Here is a 19,398-nt window from a genome sequence, read left to right as displayed (position 1 = left end):
CAAAATGTACACATGGCTCCAGCCTCCTATGTAGTAGAGGATAGTGTTGTTGGACATCAGTGGGAGGAGAGGCCCTTGGTCCTGTGAAAGCTCAACACCCCAGTGTAGGGGAATGCCAGGGTGGGCAGGCAGGAGTTGGTGGGTGGGTCAGGGAGCACCTCATAAAAGCAGGGGGAGGGAGGATGGGATAGGGGGTTTCTGGAGGGAAAACTGGGAAAGGGGATAACATTTGAAATGTAAATAAATAAAAGATCCAAGAAAAAAAAGGAAAAAAAAAAGTAATTGTGATTGTCACAGTTCGTATTTTTACTTATATTCATTGAGCCATGAGCCATTGTTAAGGAAGCCCAGAGCATGTAACACCTTCTGGAGCCTGAGGTTCAGCCCTAAAAAGTATTGCTATAAATTTAATGTTATTAATTAATCTTCAAAATACTACTCTAAGCTTTTTATCAAAACTACTGCTCTGGGATGGTGAAAAACATGGCAAGTTCTACCGCATACATCGAGTATGAAGCCCATTACCATGATTATTGTACAGGGAAGTTGGTTACAATAAAGTTTAAACAATGGATAAAGTATCATGTAAAAGTACTGAATGCAAGAAAAGCAAATCCATATCCCAGGTAATTGTAGCCCCCACTGCAAAGTCTATCTAGAACTATCCATTTTTTTTCCTCCTTCTGCCATTATCGCACACTCTTCCATCCACTCCCATCCATAATTTCTGTATGTATACCTGTATGAAGTAGAAAAGCTAGGAAATTTTTCCGTATTGCAGCTCTTTTTTTGCATGGGTCACACTTTGTACTTCATTTAGGGCTTGTAGGACCTGAGTCTAATTACAAGTCTAAAATCAAAGAAGAGATAAGTGCAATGAAGTGGGTCTTGAAACGAATCCACAGTGACAGTCATTAAAGCTGCTCAGACAGTGCAGACCTGGTAGTTTTACACTATAATATTGAGGTTGATACTGTGAGCAAAGGGAGTGAAACTTCCGTTAGCAAAGAATAAACTTTAGGGGCTCAATTTCAGCAGTTTTTTTCCTGATCTTCTCACTCCTCTTCATCCCATATTATATGATATTATTTCCTAACCAGTGCCTTCAGTTTGACATAAGTGCCCCATGAGGCAGGAAGTTGAGCTTCGGTTACAATTTAATCAGACACAAAAAGTAATTCAGCATCTTATTTTCAATAATCTCAGACTGTAGGTCTTCATCAAGACACGTGCAGTACCAGAGTTATTAGGAACCAGAGGACACCATAAGAACATGACCCACAAAATCAGCTGACTGAGACTCATAGGGGCTCACAGAGATCAGAGATCCTGTAGGTGTCTGACTTAGGACCTTTGATATGTGTTGTGACTGAATAGCTTGGTGGTCTTGTGGGCATCCTAGCAGCAGGGGTGGGTGCTGTCTCTGACTCTTTTGGCTACTTGTAGAAGTAGGGGAGGGAGGGAAAACAGCAGTCAGGATGTTATACATGAGAGATGAATGAGCGAGAGAAAGAAAGAGAGAGAGAGAGAAAGTACTCAATGTGTCATCTTTTTCTGTTGATGACTTTTCTTCAGTGTCAGTGAAACAACCAAAACTTTCACTATATAGTTTCTGTTTTGTCCTCATTTGCTTTCCATTGCTGTGATAAATACCCTGACTAAAATCAACACAGGGAGTAAAGGGTTTGTTTCATCTTATGACATATAAACATCATGAAGAAAAGTCAGGACAGGAAATCAAAGCAGGTATCTGGAGAAAGGGACAGAAACAGAGATTGTGGAGGAATGATGCTTGCTGGCTTGCTTTTTTTGATGACTTGCTCAGCCTTCTTTCATCTAGGCCCACCTTTCTAGGAGCTTAGGTAAGCCATTAGAACTTCCCACAGTAGACTAGGTTCTCCAAAATCCAGAGGACCCTTACATTTGCCCCTTACACTTGCCTACAGGCCAATGTGATAGAGACATTTTCTCAGTAGACATTCCCTCTTCTTGGATGACCCTAGTTTAACAAAGTTAAACAAAGTTAACAAAAAACAACCAACACAGCTTCCAAGAGGTGTTCTAGATTGTGTTCAGAGTTACCCAGCTCTCAAATTCTCGTAATTGGCTGGCTCACGGTATCCAACACATATACTTTATTTTTCTCTATTACCACTTCACACTGGTCCATTGTTGTGATTGAGCATGTGTTTATATAAAAAATTGATGAACATAGTTATGGATGCTGAGAAATCCTATAACCCAATCTTCTTTCTGTAACCTCCAGCCCAGGAAACAGTTCCATTGAGCACCTGAAGTGCCAGGAATCATGAGAAGCAGTCATGACAACAATTGTTTTTGAACATGAAAGAGTTAGTTGGACAGGGAGAGGAGTTATCATTTAAGTGCTCCTCCACCAGTTTCCACACTCATTTGCTTGCTGTCATCCAGCACTGCTTCCAGGCTACAGCTGTGGATACAGAGCACTTGACCTGCAAGGCCTAAAATATTTACTCTCTGACCCATTATAGAGTACAGTTAATTCAATGCTGTCCCAGGAGACTGGTTTTGAGAGTTTAGTATGTATACAAGTCACCTGGGGGATCTTGTTAAAATGCTGACTTTGATCTAGGAGGTCAGGCCCCAGGTTTATTCCCATCTTGCTCCCCAGGGAAGTCATGCTATTAGGTTGTAGACTACATTCTCTTTCTAGATTTTTCTCTCTTGTCATAGCTCCTGACCACATCGTCTTTCAAACTTATACTTATTTGAGTTTCTTTAGGTCCATTGAGCTTAAATCCCAATTACTTCTATGTCTCTCTAAATTGTTCTAGTGATGATAAGGATCATACATCTTCCAGCACAAAACTATTACAAAATAAAATAAAAATCTTTGCATTCATATATTAAGTCAGACTGTAGGGTTGATATTTAAGCTTTCTGCAAGCCTTTAGAAAGCAAACACTACACTTCAATTATGAATGGAGAAACTGCTTACTATGCAAATTGCTGGGTGACCAAAGAATTAAGAATATGATATTAATTTCTCTTCTTAATCTCATTTTCAGAATTTTCTTGAGGAGATATCAATAAACTGTAATAGGCAATCATGTATGAAAGTTTACAGACTATGAAAATGGTTTATTTTGTCACTAAGAATCATACACTCAAGCCTTTTAAGAGAAATTTTAAGTAGTTAAGCAAGATGAAGAAGAATTTTGACAGTAAAAATTAGCCAATTTATTTTGCTTTTCTTCTAATCAACAGAAATTTCTACCTGAACTATTTCAGTATATCTTGAGAATAAATGTAATGTGATTATAGGCTACTTGAAAGGCATCCTGGAGACATAAAAAGCAGTTTTAAGTGTTTGGCATTTCAAAAATCCTCATAGCAACTCTGTATCTCTACCAAAAATTATATGCAACTCCACTTCACTATCTAACACATTTAGATGAAATAAATGCAAGTAAATACTCTTTTCATAAATGTGCCCAAAGAAATGTAATAGAGAAAGTATACACACACACACACACACACACACACACACACACACATTCAGGTCTTGCAGTATTTGAGCTCTAAATATTCTAAGAGTCAACACATTTGTCCTTTAATCAACATAATAGTTTTGGGTTTTTAGTTTGTTTCTATTAGCATTCAATTATTAAAAGTAGCAGGATCAGAAAGAAAAAAAAAAAAGCAAGCAACCACCTTGATATATCACAGTTTATCCACATGGTGGAGCCATGTGGCTTAGATCCTGGAGGTTCCAGATTTATTATTCTCATCATTGTGAAACAACTAATTGTAAACCGAGCCAATCAAAGTCCTACATGTAGATTTCTCGGCTACTATGTGTTCTGCTCTCCGAAATCTCTCACTTTAGCACACTGAAATGTTGTTCTGACCCAGTCTGCTTTCAATAGTAGTAGTTCTCAGACCTGGGTTTTGCACTAAAGCCAAGTGCTTACCTGGACAGCTTTTAAACTCTGTCTACTCCTTAGCCTAAGTGAACAGGATCTTTCCACGGTGATACATGGGCAGTGATGGATTTTAAGGCTCCACAGGTAGTTCTATAATGAAATTGATGCTGCATACTTTACTATTGTAAATGTTCCAAAAAAAAAAAATCTAGTTGCATTGTATTTTTGGTAAAAGCATTCACTGGCTCCCTCACTGACTCAAAGATAAAATCAACCTCTTTCACATGATGAGCAGACCTTCTATAACATCTGACCATTTCCTTCCGACTGTCATCACCACTCTCACCTACTTCAATCTGTGCAAACTCAGCCTATAGAATTGCTTCCAGATTTCTAAACTTCAGACTTGTCTACACGTCTAAGCTTGTGCTGATATGCCCAACAATGAATAGAGTAGATAATTATTAATATTTATTGAATGGCAAAATTAAAAATATAAATCAGCTCTCTTATATTTAATGCAGGAATATCTATTTATGACAAACACATCTTAAATGTTTGCTTACCTTTCCATGGAGTGGAGTACAGCATGTAGCATCTCATCAACCAGCAAACCTTGCATAGATTTTAGGGATTCTATGTTCTGCCAACTGACTCAACTTCGAGGTAACATTTGAAACCTCCTCAGGAACCGCTGCTCCTCCTTTATCTCTTTTCTCACTCTAAATTTAAACTCTAGTACCAATGTTTGAAGCAACAAAAGCGTTGCTTGCATGTGAATTATGCTCCAGGCATTCTTTCTGAATTTGTAAGACCCTGGACAGTCATTCGGAATGTTTGCTCTGATAATAGTTCTCGTTCTAGAAATGCTGTCATGCTATCAACCTTTATCATTAAGGCTGATTTCCCCTCCCCACCAACACACATATACTGAGGGCTGGGTATCAAACAAAAGTGCTCTATCACTGAGCTTCAAACTCAACCATGTAAATAGATTTAAATGTCCTGTAAATCAGAGACAAACTAGTAGATTGAAGAAAAAACTGATATAAAATACTAATATACCTTCCTGCCAATGCAGTGATTAAAAGGCAGTAATTAATTTTTTTTTCTTGAATAACCAGATCATGTAGGTAAAAGTGCTAAGGTCCAGAATAATAATGAGGTCCAGAAAAGTCATCTTATTTCAGGGAAACAAGATATGTTACTCAGGGCTCTCTAAAGAAACATAACTTATAGAATAAGTGGAATCTTACAGGCTGTAGTCCAGGTAGTCCCAACAATGGCTGTCTCCTGGCTGACAGATCAAGAATACAGTAGTTGTTCAGTCCACAAGATTAAATGTTTCAGCTATCCCAATTTGGTACTGGAGTCTCATGGAGGTCCTAGATTGTGGGCACTTTTCAGTCAACATTGGAATTTCAAAGAAGTAGGTTCTAACAGCAGTGAAAGAATGACTTGGGAACAGAATAGATGAACTTGTCATTGAGAGTGAGGAGAAGCAGGCAAGAAGTTTTCCATGTCCTTTCAAGTGAACCAGAAGGTGTGGCCCAGATTTACAGTGATGCTTCTGACCTCAAATAATACAACCAGGAAAAAATCCCCCATAGGAGTGTGTCAAGCTGACAACAACAGCTGTTACATAAGGGAAAAGCCTTCCAGCCTTGTGGTGGTTTGAGTGAGAATAGTCCCTAGAGGCTTACATATATGAATGTTTGGTTCCTAGTGCGTAGAACACTTTGGGAAGGATTAGGATGTGTGACTTTCTTGGAGAAAGTGTGTCCACACACTGGTGTGTAAGACTTTGAGGTTTCAGAAGCCCATGCCAGGCCCAGTCTTTGGCTCTCTGTCTATAAGTTACAGATGAAATGTAACCTCTCCATTACTGCTCCAAAACCATGCCAGCCTGCCTGCTACTGTGCTCCTATCCCATGATAGTCATGGACTCACATTCTAAAGCTGTAAACAAGTCCTCAACTAAATGCTTTCTTCTTTAAGTTACCGTGATCATCGTATCTCTTTACAGCAATAGAACACTAAGACAAGCTGAAATCCATATTTGGAATATGGACAGCATTTATACACAATAATAACCAAGAGGTTTTGCTTTTCTAACGTAAATTCAAACATGCTGCTCAAAAAATTAACTTGTGTTTTTGTGATGTTGAGTAGTCTTAACACTATTCTTTAGTAAAGACAATAGATACTAGTAAATTTTATTTACTTATTCATTTTATTTTTATTGGGATAGGTACTCATGAAGCTTAAGCTGGTTTTAAACTTACTGTGTAACTGACAAAGACTTTGAACTCCTGATATTCCAGTCTAGAGCTCCTAGGTGCTGGGAATTTTATTGCTTTTAATTACTATATTAGAAAATTCATACTTGGTGATATGAATGTTTTATGGTTGAAGGTCCTTGGACATTGGGATGTGTACAGAATATATTTTGTTTATATAGAGCAAGCATATATATATATATATATATTGAAGCTTCAGAGTCATGCTTATAAAACGTAGGGGCGCCGGGTGGTGGTGGCGCACACCTTTAATCCCAGCACTTGGGAGGCAGAGGCAGGAGGATTTCTGAGTTGGAGACCAGCCTGGTCTACAAAGTGAGTGCCAGGACAGCCAGGGCTACACAGAGAAACCTGTCTCATAAAAACAAACAAACAAAAAACAAACAAACAAATAAAAAAATCACCCCAAAAACATAGCGGCTTTTAGATATATGGGTTCTGGTTTCCTATGTAGCATTCAAGTTGCATACTTGAACAACAACTTACCTTCTTTATAAAATATAAACTAAAGATGCTGATATAATCAATTCACAACTTTAAATGAAAAGGACTTTCAGTTGTTTAATATATTGCTGTTGATAGACTCTTTCTTGTCCTCCTCTTCCTCTTCCTCCTCCTCCTTCTCTTCCTCCATTACCGGTGCTTTTTCTTTCTTCTGGGATTAACATTCTGCTGTTAGTAATGGTTGCTGATCATAACACACTGTGATGTGCTATGTGTAATACAGGCTTAGGATATCAACTCTACCTACTTGTAATTTGCCAGAGTTGTTAATACTTCCAGAATATTAGAGGATGATAGGAAATTCCTAGGTCAGAGACAAAGGACTTAATTTCTCACAGCACAGCCGACAACATTGAGCCCCAGCATACTTACATGATTCTCCTTGTCAAGTCTCTGAGACAGGCCAAACAAATACGTACACATACAGTGGGCTGCTGAGAGAGTCCAGAAACCAAGAGCTCAATGTCTTATTACAGAAACTGCTTGACATCAGTGTTTATATTTTAAAATCTGGCATATAGAGCAAAATCATACAGGACATGGAAGATATTTCCAAGAGTGTCCAGGCATTGGCTCTTCTTATTCAAATCCAGGAATTATTTCTTTAAATTCTTTTTTATTAAATGCATCATGTCTGACGAATTTCTCATCTGCCATTGAAATAAGAAGGCACATTGAAATAAGTAAGCCAACACTATTACTTACAATACCTCTCCTATCCTGTTTCTTATACTTCTCAAATTCATGACCTCTTCTTAATTACTTATTAATTCTTTATATACATATAATTGTTCACACACGCACACACACACACACACACATATATACACACACACATATACAAATATATATGTGTATATGTATCAACTCACCAACTTACCAAGTCGATTTGGTGTTGCTCTTGAGAAGTAAGACCTTGTGATAGAGTTCCCCACCTGTGTTGACATATCAATTGGTATTGCCATTATACAGGTCTTATTTGGGCAACCATTCTGTTGAGATTTCATAGGTGCTGTTTCCTGTGATGTCTAGAAGATATTATCAGACAGCGGGTATCCTGATCCTCTGACTCTCACAGTCTTTCTGCCCCCTCTTCTGTGATGCTGACTGAGGCTTAGAGGTAGGGTTGCAAAAGTTCTACCAGGAGAGGTGGGACACCTCATGATCATGTTTTCCCTCTGTATTTTAAGCCACAGGGTCTTACCTCTACATGAAGTGCTACAGGAAATAATGGGTGCTTAGAATCTGTTTTCTCCAGGGTTGAGCCCCCTGATAGGTTTTCCTATCCCAAGTAGTCATCCCTAAAGACATGTACATATGAGCAACATAAAATGGAGTTGGTAAGTTGATATATATATATACAAAATGCAATTATATTTATATACATACATACATACATATATAATTAATTAATTAATAATTAAGAAGAGGCCATGAGTTTGAGAAGTGTGGGTTTCTGTAATTATCTCCATCTCCTGTAAAAGAAGCTGCTAATGAGGGATGGCAGCTGCACTTTATCTGTAAGCACAGGGGTATTGTAACTATAGTTAGAAGTGATATTGGTTTGGAAAAAGACTAGTAGGTTTTTCTCTAGGGTCTGTGACCTCTCTACATTCTTTGTTAGTTGGCTAGGTTTATAGTCTGAGGCAAGAATTTATTTTATGCTGAAAAATAAGAATTTAAAAAATAGAATTTATTTTGTTAGGTAGGGCTTAAGTCCAATCAGACAACTGTGAGTTGTCCTTAAGATAAAAGTGCTACTGTTGTATAAATGACGGTATCTTGCCAGGCCAGCATGGGTGTGGCTTACATGCTATACAAATGGGTAGGACCAATGGTCACTTTTCTCGATTGGTAATTTGCATTATCACCCTCAGATACTATAACCACTAGTTTTCAAGAAGGAGGCTGTATTCTTCTCCAGTTCAACTTGATTCTTCCAAATCCTAGGTCCAAAGTGTGTGGTACTTTCAGCAATAGGGTCTTTCCTCTGGGAAGCAACCAATAGCAAGGGTATGACAGAGGATTTGTTGTTTTTGTTGTTATTTTTGTTTTGGGGTTTTGTTTTGTTTTGTTTTGTTAACTTGACTACATCTAGAAATAGCTAAAACCCCAAAATAGAGTGCCCAACCTGTTGAAGTGCTCAAGGGAATATAACTTTAGTATTCAGTTGTGAATATTAAATACATCTATTAAACATGATATATGAGGAATTTTTGCTTACTTTGGAGTAGGAAGATTCACTCCTACTATGGATCTTTGAGGTAGGAAGACATGACTTTAATCCAGATCCTTTGAATTGAAAGTTGACATGTGATTCAACTCAATAGACAGTGTTCCACTTTCAGTCCTGTTTAAAAAGATGCAATTCTTGTGTTTTCTAGTTTTGAATACATGATACAGATAATCTCCAGTTGCTAGTTAAAATAGTGTTTGTAGTCTATAAGAAAAAGTTTCCTACATTTTTTTAATTCTGTTAAACTATTAGACCAATGTGTGTTTTATATAGTATGCTGTGATGGTGGTTTTTTTTTTTTTTCCTCATCATAAAAAGCTTAGGGAAATTTAATGTAGACCATACAAATATGCTGCCATAGAAGTTGAGGAAAGTAAGGTGAATGACTGAAGGTTGTCTTGGGTTATGTGCTTGGTGTCAAAACCATGAACAGAACCAGGCTCAATGGATTCCTCATCTGATCCTTTTATGCTTTTGGTAACCACCCTCTGCTTTCCCTAAGCACACCTGTCATGACAAAGACCGTATTTATTCTGAATATCTTCCCATATTCACATGTCAGAAAAGATAACATGCCATTTTTCTTTCTTTCTTGATGCCTCTACTGCTTCAAGGGAATATAACTTTAGTATTCAATTGTGAATATTAAATACATCTATTAAACATGATATATGACAAAAAAACCTATATCCTGCATTCAAATTTATACTGTTATTCAACATCCTGAAGTGTATGTCAATGCAGAGAATACAATGGATCACCTTCTAAGTACCTGTGTCTCACAATTCTTAGGGCTGCAGTCAGAAAGCTCCTGCAGCATGTCAAACTTGATACCCCCATGCCCCTTCCTTAATCTTGAGCAAAGAACAAAAGGACTACCGCCCTTGTATGGTAACTGATGCACAGACATCTGTCCCAGTTTCAAAAGAACTGATGCCGTCACAATCTGCCCCCAGGGTTCCAGTAGGCATTCCTGACATTCTGCACGAGATTCCCATAAAGTGAGAGGTTCATTATGATCTTTCAGGTGTGCAGGCGGACTTTATAAAGCTAGGGGAACAGCACAGAACAGTGAATTCTGGAGTTTGACAAAATTAAGCGGATTCTTACTTTGGCAGTCACTAAGTGCACTGTGTTAGCAAACCTGTTGCTTATATCTTTTTGTACCCACACTGACTTTTGTTCTTCAGAAAAACTGCAACTTCATCTTTTTCTTGAAATATCTTAAAGCCTTGGTTTCTCTTGGATACATATTGTAAAAATGTACACGGCTCTAACAAAAATTTTGTGATTATTTAAATTCATCTATAGAGGACTGATGGAGAATCTAGGGGGAAAAGTGAGGTTCTCATACTATTTGTTAATTCTTCTTCTCTTTCCTTTTCTAATTATAAAAGACCAAATTAGAAAATGTTTTACATTATATAATGTAGACGAAGGATGACGATTAAAAGGAAGGCATAGCATACATTAGAAAAGATAAGACCTTGAGCTTGTGAGACGAGTCAGTGGGGGAAAGTGCTGTCCAGTGCAAAGGCAATGATCTGAGTTCAGTTCCGGGAACCCTCATAAATATGGAAGGGGAAAACTGATATTACAGAGTTGTCCTGTGACTATCACATGCATGCTGTGGTGGACTCCCATATGTAAACACTTAGGACATACACAGAAACAATGAAACTTAAATAGAAAGCAAAACCCAAACCCACAAACAAACTAAAAGCAAGGCATTGTGTGTGTTTAAATTGTTATTTATGCATTTTAGACTCATTCATGGAAATGGTGATACCCATAAAATTCCTCTGCATATGGTGTGTTTGATAAAGTGTCGTAGGCCCAATATGGTCATAGCCTTTACTGTGGCATCAAAACTGTTAAAAAACAGTTAAAAATTGGCATTAAATAAGTTAAGAAAATTTAAAGAAATGTAGAGTGAATTTCCAATGTGTCGGTTACAAATGAATTCTATAGTGTTAAGGAAAAGCACCCCAGAGTTTCTATAGACCCTAAAATGCCTCCTGGGAAATGGTTTATTTCTCCCTTTTTTTTTTTTTTTTTGCCTTTTTGTTTTGTTTTACTTTTGAAACTATAATATATAAGCAAAAGATATGTTTTTTTTAAATCCCAGACAAAGCATTGTGAAATAAAAGTATCACCCCCAATCCCATTGAGTTTACTTTCTGTTGACCATCTACTACTGGACATGTGATTTGTATACCCAATGAGACTCCATTGAAGAAAACTAATTTTCTTTTACAAGCAGTTACCAATTGGCGATAGTTTTTGAGTTGGAGGTAAGGGTTTGTCCTTATATCTACTCTTTTTAGAGGGACCAGATCTACCACATACCTATGTAGGTCCCATGCATGTTGCCACAGTCTCCGTGAGTTCCTATGAGCCTCAATCCTCTTGTGACCAGAAGGGCTCCATTCCTTGGTGTCTTACATCCTACTGGCTTTTACAACGTTTCTACCTCCTCTTCTACAAAGTTCCCTGAGCTCTGAGGGGAGGGGCTTTATGGAGACATGGCATTTAAGACTGATTGTTTCAAGGTCTCTCACTCTCTTCACCTTGCCCAGCCATGGTCTCAATATTTGTTCCCATCTACTGCAGGAGGGAAATTCTCTAATGAAGAATGAGCAAGATACCAATGTATGCATATAACAGAATGTTGCAAGGAGGTTATCTTATTTGTACCTTCCTTTAGTGGGACAATAGTAGTATTTGATTTTCCGCTAACACGAGAGGGCTGCTAGACTGGGTCTAGGGCAACAAAGACGGAATATAGATTTTAGTAAGTAATAACTAGGGAATATCGGAGGGAGTGGGATTAGCCACATTGAGGTTAGGAAATGGCCCAACCATTAAGTTATTTTAGGCATATCAAAATATAAAGGCTGGGTGTGTGTGTTTGGGCATCTGTGTGTTTATCTGGGAGCTCAGAACATTGGAGCAGGTCACAAGGAATTTGCAGTGCACCCTGGATCAATTTGAGTGTTTAATTGGGTACTATTACACAAATCTACTCTCTTTCTGTCTCGAATTGGAAATGAATAGGCTACTAAGAGGTAAAAACAAAATATAACAAAATAAAATAAAGTAAGATAAAGAGAAAACATCATATCAAAGTTGGACAAGGTAAATCATCAAGAGGAAAGAATCCCAAGATCAGGCAAAAGAGTCAGAGACCCTCTCATTCACACACTCCAGAGGCCCATAAAAATACTAAATTAAGAGCTATGATATATATGTGGAAGACCTAGTGCAGACTTGTGTCAGTCTTGTACTTGATGCTTCAGTCTCTGTGAATTCATATGAGATGTGCTAGGTTGATTTATTTCATTCCCTGTGGCTCTTACACTCTGCCTCCTCTTCTATGGGGTTCCCTGAGCTCTGAGATAAATTTGATGGTGACATCACATTTATAGATATGAATTCCAAGGTCTCTCTCTCTCTCTCCCTCACTCTCCCCCCTTTCCCCCTCTCATTCTCTCCCTCTCTCCCTGACCCCTCTTCCCTCTCCCCTCTCTCTTTCTCTCTCTGTACGTTTGTATAGTCTGGCTGTGGGTCTCTATATTTGTTCCCATCTGATGTAGAAGGAATGTTTGTTTGTTTTGTTTTGTTTGTTTTTTGTTTTTGTAGGGTTTTTTTGCTTGTTTGTTTTTTGTGTGGGGTTTTTTTTTGTTTGTTTGTTTTGTTTTGTTTTGTTTGTTTTGTTTTTTTGAGACAGGGTTTCTCTGTATAGCCCTGGCTGTCCTGGATCTCACTTTGTAGACCAGACTGACCTCGAACTCAGAAATCCTCCTGCCTCTGCCTCCTGAGTGCTGGGATTAAAGGTGTGTGCCACCAGGCCCGGCTGAGGAATGTTCTTTATATTTGTTCCCATCTTCCCATCTGCTGTAGGTAAAAGGTTCTCTGATAATGGCTGAATATGGCAGAAAATCATTAAGAGTCAATATATATATATATATATATATATATATATATATATATATATTAGATCAATAGAATGCGGTTTTACCATAAGCCATAAGTCTCTGGGCTGTTTGCTCTACACTACACTTTGTCATAGTGGCAGATATGAGCTCTATCTCATGGGATGGACTTTAAGTCAGATTGGACATTCATTGGTTACTCCCACAAGCTTTATGCCACCATTGCCCTAGCACATTTTTTAAGCATGACAGATTGCAGATCAACAGTCTTGTGGCTGAGTTGGTATTTATGCTTCTTTTTCAGTAGCTTGCGGAGTACCTTTCATTACCGATGGCACTAAAACACAGGGGTGAAAGTTTTATGTAGGCACTGGTTTGATTTCACTGTGTTCAGTGAGTTATGTGTGTGTTGTCTTCAGCAATGGTTGTCTTTACAACTTGCTGTCAGTTTATGGAGAACAACGTATTCTTTTTGTGGCAGCTTAGATTGTTTGGGAATTTCCATGGGACCCCATTGGACAACAACTCAATTGGACGTATATATCTTAAGAAGCTTCTGTTGTGTAAGACTTCCAAACAACTCCTTGACTGGCCATTCATTATAGCTGTCCTTACCCATATTCCCTCCATTGTCCCCACTTTTCTCTCCTTTTCCATTTGATCCTCCCATTTTCACCCCCCCACCGGCCATGTGGAACAAGTGGACCTTTCTCCCAGACAAAAGAACTGGTAAGTTTGAGTGATCCCACACTCGGTAAATCTCAGAGTTGATAACTGTAGCTCTGGGGCCACTCCTTGCCTAACTCTGCCTGTTCTAGAATACTAAGTACAGCAACCCCCCCCCCCCGATGGAGAGCACCATGGCAACCAGTCATGTAGCATAAAGACTGACGAGCTTCCCCGCCCTGCCCTTCCACTCCTTCCCGAAAGAGGTATTTAAGTCATGGTTCACCCTGGGTAAAATGCATGCTTTTCTCTCCACCATCAAATAAAGCAGTTTGGACAAGCACACATAGAGACTGTCTCTTTATCAAGGATCTGGGGCATGGGGAGGAGGCCTTCACAGTAAAGAGTTTCCTCTAAATCTCCCAGAGGAGAAGTCCTTCTCTTTTCCGGTCCCCCTGTACTCTTGGCACTCATTCAGAACTAAACTGAGTTCTCCTCCTTCCCAGTTCTGCTTTCCCCTTCCTGCCTGGTACGTGGACAGCCTTAGGGGAAGGGTACACGGTGGGGGGACGGGCATTGTTCTCAATTCCTAGCAGTATGCCAGCAGTGCCTAGGTACACAGGAGACTGGGAACCACACCACTTGTCCCTGATCCTGCTGTTTCCCACCCAGGAAAACACTGACTAAGGAAGACCATTAAGGGCTGTGTTTTTGCCTCCAGTGAGCAATGTCTAGAAGGTGCTTTGGGCACCCCAGTGGTGAGGTAGACATCCAGCCTAGCAAGGCCATCATTTAAAACTATATATTTCACTTTCCTAGGGAGTGACTTCCCTCCTTCCTAGTCCATTAGTCGATATCTAACCTCTGTTGTTATATGGACTTAACATTGTTATGTGCATATCATTGACTTAACAGCTAACAACCACTTATAAGCAATTGAATACCATATTTGCCCTTTGGGATCTGGCTTACCTCACTCAGTATACTTTTTTTTTCTAGTTCCATTCACTGACTTTCAAGTTTTATAATTTCTATTCTTTAACAAGTGAGTAATAATCCTTTGTGTAAATGTACCAGACTTTCTTCACCCATAGATTCCATTGATGGGAATCTAGGTTGTTTCCAATTTCTGATTATTATAAAGAGATCAGCAATGATCATGGTGGTGTGTGTATCTCCGTAGTCATACCTAGAGTTTTGGGGGGGGTAAAGGCCTAAGAGAAGTATAGATTTATTCCCTATGGAACAATTTCAGTTCCTAACCATGATCTAGCTACATACTGCAAACATTGTCAATAACCATATATTATGTGAAAATATCTCTTTCTTATCCATAAACGTTACTCTTACTTTAGGATCTAGCTTCCTCCTTCATAGGAATTATATTCTGTCAAGAGTAATTAGAAGAGTTCTACAGATGTTCAAAAAGAACATGTCTATCTTAATTTTAAGAAGTGGCAACATTCATATCCAACAATGACATGTATATATTATATAAAATCTAGAATAAATGTGGCCTTGGAAATCCTGATTTCTAAAAGTATCTCCAGTAATGTCTGTTTATTGAAGTGTTCATTGATTAGAGTAACTCTCCCTAAAGCGGTAGGCAAGTAATGTTCAAAGTTAGAAAAGAATAAACCTATAAGGAAGAAGAAAATTCTTTCCCAAAAATTTCTAAAGCAATCATTATCCCAAACTTAGCCCAGTCGTATTAGTTCTGTTCATTTGCATTCTCTCTTTTATACTGAATCCCCCAAACTAATGGATATTGTTCTAGTTTGCTTTTCCTTACTGTGATAAATACCATGATCAAAAGCAACTTGAGGGAGAATATTTATTTGGCCGACACTTCCAGATCCCGGGCCGACACTTCCAGATCCCAGTCTATCATTGAGGGAAATCAAGGCAGAAGCTCACGGTAAGGATCTGCAGGTAGGAACAGAATTTAAAATCACGGAGGAGTGCAATTTACTGGCTTGTGCTTCAGGCTCACCTTCAGCTACCTTTACTATACTTCAGGATACTATCTGTCTTGGACTTGTACCTCCTATAGCGGACTGGGCTCTTCTACATCAATCATCACTCAAGAAAATTTACCATGTTATCACACATGCCAATCTGATGGAGCTATTGTCTCAACTAAGGTTCCTTCCTGCTATTCCAAGATGACCCTAGGTGACTAAATTTTAAGTGGCACATTTACAAAACAAAAAACGAAAACAACAACAAAAAAAACCCCTCAAATATTTCTTTAGCTTGAGACAATCAAGCCAAAGTGTAGAGTGTATTGCTATTCAGTAATATCACTGTTTTCTGGTCATTCACAAGGAGTGAGTAAAAGCTTTAATTTTTAGCTAATAACTCTAAGAAAGATCTTTTTTAAATCGAATGTATATATGGAGATAATATTGGGAGTAATTGTGAAATAAAGTGTAAGAATATTAGCAAATAAAGCCCACCTGTGTGCTTAATAGCATAAAGTATACATTAAGATATGCAACAAACTCTCTCTAAACATGACTGTAGCAAAGAGCAGAGCAATTATATCCATTTATTAAACACTGAACTTCTGTTTAATTATTGAAATAATAAGAATAAAGAAACAATACATTATTGGAGATTTAAAAAGCTCAAGTTTTCTGACAATTTCTGAAGTTGAAGAGTACTTATTTTTCTATTCTTCTTGTACCCTTACTTTTTATAGAAATATTAGCCTTTAATTTATTTAATTTTTGACATGCAAAACACGGAAAGAGCAAGAACATCGACTAGCTGACAAATGTCAGGGCAAAAATTAGATGTAATTATAGCTTCAGATGATGTCTAAATTTCCCATAGCAAGTAACACAAGTCTCTGAAGTCAGGGCCAAATAAAATCTAAATTTTATAGTCAGGCAAAAAGATGAAGAATAATTTTGACATTATATCACCATTATATCTTCTAGAATTAAAAAAATACAACTAAATTTGAGATTTTCATTATTTTAAAGTGATAGATGTAGATCAGGTGTGAAGTATAAAATTTTCATTAAGCTATTCATTTTAGAAATGTATGTTACAGTCACTACTGTACATATTTTATCATTCATTTCTTGCAATAATGTGCTATTCATGTGAAAAAATTTTTGCCCTTTCAGAAATCAATATTATGACTACATTTATTTCTGAGTGTTTTCCACACAAGTTTCTCAAAAATTTTAACTTTCTGACCTAGCATTTTTTCACATCGACAGAGTTACTCTTTCAAATTATCTGGGCTTATTTATTAGTTGGAATGTTTGAAGTTTCTGGTACAAAGCAAATCACAAGCGTACCTTCAAAAATAATTCAAAGACTAAAATCACATATCTATTTAAATTTATAAGTTGCTAATTAATGTGGAGAATTAGTACACGTTAAGTGCCTAGAAAAATATTGTCATATAGTTATAATTTCAAGAACAAACATGCATGACATGTGACTTCCGCTTCAAACATACATGTGAAATGATCGTTTCCAACCCAAGCATCGTCTAGGAAAAGGCAAACCAGGAAAACTAAGACTGGGACTCAAGTATTATTTTTTCCCAATAATGTTCTATTTTGGGGAAAAAAAAATCCAACACAATGTACTGTTCCTAGAATAGTAAACCAAGGCTGGTGTCTTTAGTAATATTTGCATCAGCTGTTTACATACATAAATATTTATGTTTCATTATTCTGAATTATTTGCAAAACCTTTTTCTCAAATAAAACTGTGGAATTTGATTCCTGAATATTTTTTAATTTATTTTTTTAGTAACAAAGAGATCCTTCTGCAATTGAAATTTTTAAAAAAATAATCTCAAGAAATTTAACAATTATAATACATTATTACCATGTATACAGTCTTTATCTAAGACCCCCCACGTACCCTCTTTATACACTTTATAGATGTATATTTAAAAATCAGGATTCTGTCATAGATACTGCATTATATAAATTTGACTTTTTAAAAAAAATTCTCCTTTAGGTACAAAAGCATTTATTGTTTTATTTGTAAATAGAGAAATCTCGAGGGTGTTTTCTTTCCCTTTTTCTTTCAAGATTAAAATTTGCCATCTTTAACTTAAATATATTATCATAATTATTAATCTGAGATGCAGATTAAACATAAGGTAATATAATTTATATGGTATTTCATATTTATGGATTTCTTTTTCAAATTAATTTTCTCAAGTATTAAGAAAATTTGTAATGTACAAATATTTTGGAAATATATTTATATATATTAGCAGACTCAGTAGATCTAAGTGGTATGTCTTACTTTACCTACTTTTTTATTGTATCTCATTATAAAAGAAACAGGCATATAAGGTGCAATAATAAAATAAAATAAAATAAGATAAGATAAAACAAAACCAAACAAATTGAAAAAAGAGAAAACAAAGAGCCTAAGAAAAGATGCAAGAAAAGATATAGCTCCAGAGATCCACTCAGAAATTCTACAAAAACAAAACACCTGAAGCCATAACATTTGTGCAAAGGGTCTATAGAGTAAGCTAATAAATGAATAAATGAATAGAACAAAGAGAGAAATTTAGAAAAAGAATTGACATAACATTATGAAACAAGGAACCCCCAAGTATGCCATTGAATTTGTTTTCTGTTGGCCACCTACTGCTGGGCATGCAGCATACCCTTAAGAGTAGTTTGTTTTCCAAATGAGACTCTCTTGAAGAAAACTATGTTTTCATTTGCAGGTGGTTATCAATTGGAGATAGCTTCTTGGTTAATGATATGATAATATGTCTACTTTTCCTTTCAGCTCTAGGACCCCATTTGGTGTAGCCTGTTCAGCCCCTGTGCATGCTGTGTCAGTCCCTATGAGTATATATGGGTGCCACACACACTCCAGTGAAGTCTGCTTGACAGGCTGAGAAGCCTGGGAGCACTCACGAGGCATAGAGTGTCACGGAAACTCACCTCCTGGAGCTTTGGAGTTCTCATTAACCCATATACTCATACCCTATTCCAGCGTTTGTCTGTTGTATGGATCCACATGCTCTCTTTTAGTATTATCTTATAATAAGTGCCTTTTAAGATTGAATTCTGACATAGCTGAGCCTTTGCCAGTGTTCCAATGTCCTAGAAAGTCCTTGCGCTGACCATGGGCTTAGAATTCAGTAAGAATGGTGCCTATTTAATGACATTCAGAAATGCCTCTGGTATTACACTATCACTTAGAATAAAAGCCAAGTTACTCCCATATACAGGAATTTACAATGGTTTAGGAAGTAGATTGGGCTGTGGTTTTAGAGTATTGCATTATTCATGAGATGGTTAGCTAGAGCAGAACTCCCTAATTAGAACCATGACTTGGGTGTGAAAGCCCTTGCCCTGGGAGTGTAAAGACCTCACACTTGGCATCTAAGACTATAGCTGACCTTAGATAGGGCTGACTTTGTCTCAGTTGTTTTATTTCCCAGTTCCTGCCAGTCTTTGTGTTTACATTCCTCTGTTTTGTGTAAGAGTCACTAAGCATCCAGTAACCTCATTTGTACCTTGTCGATATGTTACCTAACTTCCCTAGTTTCTTCTGTATAAAAAGTTTGATGTGGTCGGGCAGTGGTGGCACACGCCTTTAATCCCAGCACTCGGGAGGCAGAGGCAGGCGGATTTCTGAGTTCAAGGCCATCCTGGTCTACAGAGTGAGTTCCAGAACAGCCAGGGCTACAGAAAAATTCTGTCTCGAAAAACTAAAAAAAAAAAAAAAAAAAAAAAAAAAAACCCTAAAAAAAGTTTGATGCTCAATTTGAAAAATTACATTCAGATTTTACACAATCTCGCGTGTTGGTCTGTCTGTCATACGCCAACTCCTTGCCCATCTGCACC

This window comes from Mus musculus, chromosome 13 (assembly GCF_000001635.26).
Source record: "Mus musculus strain C57BL/6J chromosome 13, GRCm38.p6 C57BL/6J".
NCBI lineage: Eukaryota > Metazoa > Chordata > Mammalia > Rodentia > Muridae > Mus > Mus musculus.
Note: the sequence above shows the minus strand (reverse complement) of the source record.